We start from the raw sequence: 9,156 nt of genomic DNA on the forward strand, positions 1-9,156 counted from the left end.
AATGAATGAGTCAAGAATCAAACCAACTCCGAAATGTAGTGTCATTTGAGAAAGCAAATCATAAACCTGTGGAACAACTAAAGCAGGCTAATTGTATGGAAGACAACTGTGAGCTGGAATTAAGGACAACTTTGTATAGAATTTGGAAATACATTTTGAGAAACACAGAGTATAGGGTTGGCAATATGCTGGTTATGTTTACACATTTTCTCATTTCAAACAAATCATTGCAATCTACGCCTCAATATTTTTATACAAAAACAATAAGTCTCAGAAAAATTAAGTTGCCGGCAGACCTGGGGAGGGGCGCCCACTGCCTGGGGTGTGGGGCAAAGGACGAGAGCAAGGCAGGCTGCCCAGATGCCCAGGGTGGAGGGGCTGATCTCAGCGGCTCTGGTGGACGCCCTGCTCTTGCTTTGGCGGGAGGATTCCGGGTCTGGGGCCTGTTCCAGGGAACCCCCCTGCGTGGAGGCCCGAGCTCAACCCCTGGACTCCTGTGGGCGGAGGAGGGGGATCCCTCTTGGGCCAAACCCGGGGGCACTCTGGGAGAAGTGGCTTTGTGGTCCCCTCTGTTTATGATACCTGGGCGCACTGTCCTGTCCAGGCTCCTTTCAATGCGTGGGTTGGCTCAGGTGTGGAGTACTGCCAGCGCGCTCGCCCCACTTGCGGTCCCTCAGGTCACTTTCTCCTCCACTCAGACTTTGGAGAATAACGAAGACTACCAAGAGTATCTTCCTCCCAGATAGCAGTCCTGTTCCCCAGGATGAGGACTGGCTATACTTTAACATCCCATTGATGACAGAGGAGCTACTCAAGCTTTGGGAAGACTTCAGGACCCAGAATAAGTCCGTCTTTAGTCTGCGTACCAGCGGGGAAAACGGAAAGTGCTCTTAAAAGAAATCCTGGAACAATGCCTGTTTTCCAAAGTCCCGCTCATTGGCTGAAGGAAGCTCACCTTCGAGGAGGAAGCTTATAAAAATGTGAACCAAGAAGGGGTGGACTTTGAAAAGTTGGATGACTATGCACCTGCCTTTCAAGGTCGTGATGTAGGGTTCTGTTGCGCGGGTACCACCAGAACAAAAGTGGAGCCTAGGGATTTGTTCATGTTGATGGAGATTATGTGCTGAAGTCTGCAGAGCTGGCAAAGGCTGCAGGGTGCAAACATTTCAACTTGCTGTCCTCTAAAGGAGCCGATAAGTCCAGCAATATTTTGTACCTGCAAATTAAGGGAGAAGTGGAAGTCAGGGTTGAAGAATTAAAATTTGATGGTTACTCCTAGAGTTCTATTATGTAATAGGCAAGAATCCCACCCAAGCGAATCGTTGGTCAGGAAATTCTCTGGGTTCTGACCAGAGTCCTTGGCTAATCCACACTCTGGGCCAGTGGTGACCATGGTGAGAGTATAGCTGAACGATGCAGTGAGATCAAGTGACAAGAAGATGGAACTGCTGGACAGCAAGGCCATCTATACCCTGGGGAAAGTAGATGATGCTCTCAAGCCATAATGACAATGGAGAAAATGCTTTTTATTGTAAACTTTAGCACCCACTACCATACTGATACTTTTAGGATCTGAAAAAGTCAGCATGCTGTAACTTTGTTGGTTTACTATTCTCAGCCACCCACAGCCAATTAACAAATGCCTGTGATCTACATCAGTGGTTTAGAGCCACCCAGGGAGTTTTTGAAAAAGAAACATCCGTAGGCCCTACCTCAAATCTTCTGAATCCGAGTTTTTGGCTTATGGGCATAGGAGTCTGTTCTGTTTAGTTTATGTGTCTCTTGGTGGTTCTGATGCTACTGGTTTGAAAACCAACTTTGGAAATGCTTACTGATAGAGTCCTAGCAGCAGCGTGAACCTTATGGGACATGCTGTAAGAGCTCTATGCTAAAATTGTTGACATTCGTGTCTCTGAGGTTACCCTGTGCTATATGTTGTATGCAATCTGTGCAATGAATGTTGTGCCTTTATGAATTCTGGATATATAATAAAAATGGGCTATCACAACTGAGGTGTGATTCTTGGGGAGAATTAAATAGAGGGATAAAAATATGTGGACAAGTCTTGGGTGCTGCATAGACAGATTGATAGAAAATGCCCAAGTCTCAATGGTGATATGCAACTTTTTGGCTGATAGAATGATATAATATCAGGTAATAATTACCTGGCACTTGCTGAGTGGCAGTCATTGCATGTGTTATCTGTCCTTTAACCCTGCAAATAATCGTTATAAAGTGTGGTACTATACCCCAGGAGCCCTGGTGGCACAGTACTTAAGAGCGTGGCTACTAACCAAAATACTGGCAATTAGAATCCACTGGCCATTCCTTGAAAACCCTATGGGTTTCCTGTCCTATAAGGGTTGCTAAGAGTCAGAATTGACTCGATGGTGATGGGTTTATCACTATCCCCATATCTTAGATGGGGAAACTGAGGCTTATTGTGGTTAAGTGCCTTGCTCAAGGTCTCAAAGCTGAAGACTTAAAACTAGGAAGTGACAGAGCCAGGATTATAATCCAGATCTGCCTAATCCTATAATTTATATTTTTAACCAGACTGCAAGAGCTAGAAAATGAGTATATTTCTAGTTAATTGTTATTGGGTGAATATATACTGTAGTGAATAAAACTGAAATATTTGAAAAAAAAATTCAGTTGCTTAAAGTCATCAAACTAGCCAGTGGAAGAGTTGAAGTTCAAACCCAGGCCCACCAAGCAGCAAAGACCTTCTGCTTCCAAACATTTAGCACCTACTCTTCTGTCCACAGGTCTGCTGTTTGGAACCTCTAACAGTATTCTAAGCTTAGTACAATGACCCCATACATTATAGGGTACTTGATCAAAACCTGAAATATCATTAAGCAATAGCCATTACAGAAATGCATGAGCAATGTTCATAGCATAGAGATCAAGAGAATAAAATTTACTGTCTTTAGTGACTGGATAAATTGAGTAGGATGTAACAAACTCCTGTACAATTTTACCACTTTGTCTAGCTAAAGACCTAGTCTTGAAGAGAGATGTTTTTAAGGTAGTTATTTATTTTTTGTCATGTAAGGTGAACGCTGAATGTTTTCTTTGGAGAACTTTCCTTTTTCTAACTTATTGTATCCAGAGTGCTAAGACGAGACCTCGTATTTTTTTTTTTTAATTTCTTTTTTCTCCATTTATGGTTTACAAAAAAAAAAAAAAAAGATCAAAGCAAACATTCAGAAAAGACAAAAAAAAAAGTATGTTTTTCTTGAATTCATCACAGAATTAAATTCCAGTTGGGGCTAATTTCAAGGTGCTGATGTTTGCAGCTGAGTAACTACAGAGAAGCTGAAACATTAAATCGTGTGTAAAAGCAGCTTACTATAATGATAACAAAGGATTTCCTGCCAAGTGATTTCTTTGGAAGTGGAATCTTTGAGACTTTTCTGCTGGTCTTGGGGTTAAAGTTCTGACAGAGAGATAGTATCTAAATGTGGCTTTTCTCTTCCATATCCTGGGATCGATTCTCCTATGAAATAATGACATTTGCAGAAAGAACTGCCAAGACTGGGGGAAAATTCTTTAATTAAGGATTTTACTCTGTAATTTTTTTTTTTTTTTTTTGTAGTTTCATCAGTACAACTATATGCTTGTTTGTTGTTGTTAGGTGCTGATTCAGAGCATCTCTATGTACAACAGAATGAAACACCGCCTGGTCCTGTACCATCCTCACAATCATTGACCTGTTTGATCTCATTTTTGCAACTACTGTTTCAATCCATCTCCTCGAGGGTCATGCTTACAAATCACTAAACGCCAAGCACAAAGTATGGAAATTTTAAAGCAGGTTGAAAACCGATGTGGTGTTAGTCTCTTATTAATTAGGCCAAGGAACTCTCCTAAATACATATACTTACGGTGAGAAGGCTTACCTGGAGAAACTGAGGTCCATGAGCTCATATAACTAGCCCTGGGGATGCAGTGATTAAAGTGCTTGGCCGCTAACTGAAAGGTCAGTAGTTCAAGCCCACCATCTGCTCCATGGGAGAAAGATGTGGCAGGCTGCTTCCCTAAAGATTTAAAGCCTTGGAAACCCTGTGGAGTAGATCTCCTCTGTCCTAAAGTGTCCCTATGAATCAGAATCACCTGGACTGGCAATGGGTTTTGCTTTGGTAATCTTGTCCAGTTCTCCCATTTGCCACAAGGGGGCTCAGGGAATGTGAATTAAGCATGTTCCATTTTTCTTGAGTCCTTAATTATATAAAGATGCCTAGGACAAATATACAAATTAAGGTTTCACTAATTTCATATTTACCTGTGTTGGTCTTTGGGTGGTATCTAGAAATATGAAAATAAGCACGCAATCCTTAGTGATTAAGATTATGTGCTTTGGAGTCAAAATTTGTTATTTAAATCACTTCTATTTACTGTTGACAAAGTTTTTTTTTTAATGGTGTTTATGTTTAAAACTGCCAAAAGCACTTTCATTTCTTTATATTTCTTCAAGTAATCCATACCATCACACTTGTCTAAAGGAGATAATAAATGAGAGCCAGCACCTGAAGAAAAACTTGAACAATTTATCTTTCTTCTTTTTCCTCTGCCTTCTTCTCTCCTTCTTCTCCTCCTCCTTCTTCTCTTCCTCCCTTTCCTTAATAATATATTGGAGAAAATACTACAACATAAATCCATTTTGGTAATTCACAACTTAAGTGAAATGTGTGTAAAATAATACTATTTCCTCCAAAATATTTTTGTTGTTGTTGTGATTGAAATAATTATCTCAAGTTTAAAGTTTAAAAAGTATATTTCAGATATATACATAAAAATTTGATGATAAAAAAGCCTTTATATTTTTTACATTGGAAAATGTTTTGCAATTACAGAAAAATAAGTCCCTGAAAAATTTTGCCACATCTAGAAGAATGAAATATAGTTTTATTTTTTATTCTATTCTGGTTCGTTAACAGGTCAGTTCATTGCTTGACAAGCTGGGTAATAAATATTTGGTATCCTTAACTTCCGCTATTAACAGAGAGAAGTGATTTATAAATAGAGTGTGAACTACAATGCATTTTAGATTCCAGTGATTAGTTTTATATTTTACTTTAATTAATTCTAAGTCCCTGCTTAAAGAGAGATTCACAATTCTGATTTTGTTTTCCTTAATCAAAAGGAAAAAAAAAAAAAGAAGTTATGTAAGTTCTGTTTTCCCTTTTCTATAAAGGAAAGAAGTATATTAAAAAAAAAAAAAAAAAAGATTCCATAGCTAGCACCTTACTGGATCCTGAGCTGGGGCAAATTCCTCAACCACTCCAAATCTCATTTTCAGTAGCTGTAAACTGAAGATAATAACAGAATATTCCTTTAGGCTTTGTTGGGTTAATAAGAGAAAATAATCCCACAGATCAAGTGCTTAGAACATTTTCCAGAACATAGTATGCAACTAATAATGGTTAACTATTGTTATTTTTATTTAGCACACATTGTCCTCAAAATGGAGAGAGATTTAGGAGAATTTTATGCATGTACAAATTTTTCTCATCAGCAATTTGCGTCTTTTTATCACAAGGGCTGTGTGTTGTGTAATGAAGAGATTTGTCTGACTACTGGAAATCTTGGAGCCATGTTTATACTCCTACTTCCAAACATGTTTGTATAAATCAAGATAGGTTAGGTTATGTTACAGTAACAAAGTCACCTAATTTCAGTGATTTAACAATGTTTTTTTTCTGGCTCCTACGAAGAAGACTGCAGACTCTCTATGGAAGCTGCAAGCCATGGATTTTTCCCACATTTCCAGCTGCTTTGATGTTATGGTCCCTTTTTGTACTGGAGCTAAGTCATGATTAGCTCACGAGCTGATTTTAAGCATCTCTTCCCAACCTCACGTTCCATGACAATGTTGGGAGCTTGAAATTGAAACTTGTTTACATCTCCGAAATCAGCAAATACTATTAGGACCTTTTCCCCTTGGTTTCATTGAGCTGGTTGTTGAACATTCACCAGCACGCTGCTATCTTTACATTGATAAGCCCTTTCATGGATTTACCAGCAAAGTAAAAAGATGGTGATTTACACACTAGGTTTTAAATATTTTTAACTGGAATTTAAATGATGCAAAAATAAGTATAGAGAGTTATGGAGGTATTGTTTTACATGGTGGATAAGGAAGGACTCTCTGAAAAGTATGTATTTAAGTAAAGTGAGAAAGCAAGCCATGTGGTTAAACGGGAAAGAGCACGAGGTAAAAGAAAATGGGAAGACACTGAGGTACATTTGAAAAATAGCAAGAAGGCAAGTGTGGTTAGTGTGGAGAGGATAACTTGGAGAATGATAGGAGGTGAAGTTAGAGGGGTAAGCAAGAGCCAGGTGTTGAGAGCCTTGAAAACCAAAGTAAGAAATTTAAAGTTTATTCTAAGGGAGATGAAAATTCACCTGACAGTGCTAAGAGGCGAATAACATTATGTGACTTCAAATTTAGAAGAACCATTCATAGCTGTCCTTTTCAAGAATGGTGTCTGTATTTCTGGGTTGAGCAATAGGAGGACTGTAAGTGTAATTTACTGAGCAACAAAATACTGGATGAAGAGCAGGGCGTGGGGAAAGAGAATTGCATGAAATTCATAGGATCAGTTCTTTGTAACTGTCCAAGTAGGATGTGAGTATTGTACAGAAATAGGAAACTAGATGTGTTGATATATTTTATTCATATCTATTGACCTACTTTGGTTTGAGGAATACACTGTGACGAGAATAAAAACTAGAAAGATGTTGCAAATTTGTGCAAGGAAGATTTGTATGCAGTGTGTTTAAGACAATTTCCTACCATGACCTGCACAGAAGAAGAAAGAGATTGAAACCAATAAGCTTGGAAACTCAGTGACTCTGAGGCCATTCAATCAGAAGAATAGACTATTTCAGAAACATCCCTGAATAAGTATGTGGAATGTTTCACCCTGGTAAAGAACGCACCCATGCATGAAGTTGAGTTCGGGCTCTGACTAGTACCATATTTTACACCAATAACTCGAGCCTTCTAAGTTTGTTTGCTTACCAACCCCTCCCCACACGAGGTATTTTCTGAGCTATGCTGATTTTTTTTACAGCAGCAAGTAAAACCAATTGGCACAGTGGCATAGTAAAAATACCTCACAGAGGGAGGGAGGGGTTGGCAAACAAAGGTAGAACGTGCGTGTTATTTGGGTAAAAATATGGTATGCTTTTGATGACCCTCCTCAAGAAATTCCCTTTCACTTTTTTAATACATATATATATGTATTTTTTCCCAAGGTGTCATTACTGATTCATTCAATTTATCTGAATTTTATATGAAATTCTTACTAAACTTTGTCTAGGGATCTTTTTTATCGGTTCAGCCTATTAAGAGGCAAACTATTGTCTAATTCAGTAATACTGCTTTCCCTTCCTCCAGATGAGTAATACTTCTTGAAACTTTGGTAATCAAGCCAGTTGGCTGTCATAAATTTTCCACTACTTGCTCAGATATTTTTGGTGATGTTCTCATGATTTGCTTTTATTTGTGGTATTTGGATACCACGGACAGTTCCAAAATTAATATCTACAGTTACATGCTTTAATTTAGTACATTTTTGAATGGTTGTTTCCACTTCAAGATTTTGTGTGACCAGGTAATGCCATGTAGGGTGTGACTGGCTACAATTCTCAAAAACTGAAGTTCTAATTCTCACTGTGGTGAAGGATGATAACAAACCCCTTCACTTGCATGGAATCCAGCCTCTGTCTCTATGTGTGATGGTGCCTGGAATTCAATGTGACTGTCTCTCTAAAAAGGCCATAGACCCAGTCCTCAATTTCCATAGTGGAGAAACATAATAAGTAGAAGGATCATTTGGTTCTGTTGGAGGCTTTTGTTAATTTTTAGTTTTGGTCTTCATTTTTGCTGTTGAAGTCAATGACTTCCTGTTTCATTTATGATTCTGTGCTTTGAAATACAAATTAAAGGGAATAATAGGTATTAGACTTATGTTTTGTTGGTAATGTGAGCATAAAGAAATATTAATAAACTGGTATTAATTAACCAATTCTATGTACTTGTAGTGGAAATCCTGGTAGCATAGTGGTTAAAAGCTATGGCTGCTAACCAAAAGGTCAGCAGTTTGAATCTACCAGGTGCTCCTTGAAAACCCTATGGGGCAGTTCTACTCTGTCCTATAGAGCCTGTATGAGTTGGAATTGACTCGAAGGCAACGGGTTTGGTTTTTTTTTTTTTTATGTGACTTTAATGCTGTATTATTTCTGAAATCAACCTATTAAGCAGTTACTATTATTATCACCATATCATAGATGATATAATGGAAGCATAAAATTAAGCTTGTTATAGAGCACACAGGTAGTCAATTGGGGAGTCTTAATTTGAACCCAGGAAATCTGATGCTAGAACTCATTTCTTAGCCATGCACTCTTTTTGCTCTATACTATACTGAGGTGCCCTGGTGGCGTAGGGAAGAGCTTGGCTGCTAACCAAAAGATCAGCGGTTCGAATCCACCAGCCACTCCTTGGAAACACTATGGAACATTTCTACTCTGTCCTGTAGGGTCGCTATGAGTCGGAATCGACTAGACAGCAATGGAATTGGTTTGGCTTTTGGCTTATGCTTAGGTGCACACCAGAGATTGATAGAAAAATATCTAAGTGTCATCTATCATGAAGAATGCTGAATTTTTTTTTAATTGTCACTTTTTTCAATTTCTTAGTCTATATACTGCTACCTCAGCCCATCAAAGGCAGAATATGTATAATCTGACCTTAAAACCAGTAGGTGAGAGCTGATTCTTCCATTAAAGCCACTCTCCTTGGCTCTCAATAGCATGAAGTAAGCACACTCATTCATGCACCTTTGCCTATGGTGGAATTCACTCACTTTCTCAGAATTCACATTGTCCTTTTATACTCTCACTTTTTCTTTTAGTTTGAGAAATAGAATAGGAACCCCTGAGAGCCTGAAAATGGCTGGAACTATTAGTTAGGCTTTGGGTGTTGTGAGGAGCTGGACTCAGAGCTATGCCTTGGTGTTCTACTATTGAATAATTTTGCAGAAAAGCAACTCAGATGAGGCTATGTTGTGACCATGATGGATTAAGGAACAAAAAACAGACAAATAAACAAACAACAACAACAAAAAACACTCTGTAATCGTG

At 38.6% G+C, this 9,156-nt stretch overlaps 1 pseudogene; it reads left to right on the plus strand.

Annotated features, from left to right (window-relative positions):
• Positions 1-795: 795 nt before the first annotated feature.
• On the plus strand, positions 796-1,505 carry LOC126059984 (oxidoreductase HTATIP2-like; annotated as a pseudogene).
• Positions 1,506-9,156: the final 7,651 nt, after the last annotated feature.

This window comes from Elephas maximus, chromosome 16, assembly GCF_024166365.1.
Source record: "Elephas maximus indicus isolate mEleMax1 chromosome 16, mEleMax1 primary haplotype, whole genome shotgun sequence".
Taxonomy (NCBI): Eukaryota; Metazoa; Chordata; class Mammalia; order Proboscidea; family Elephantidae; genus Elephas; species Elephas maximus.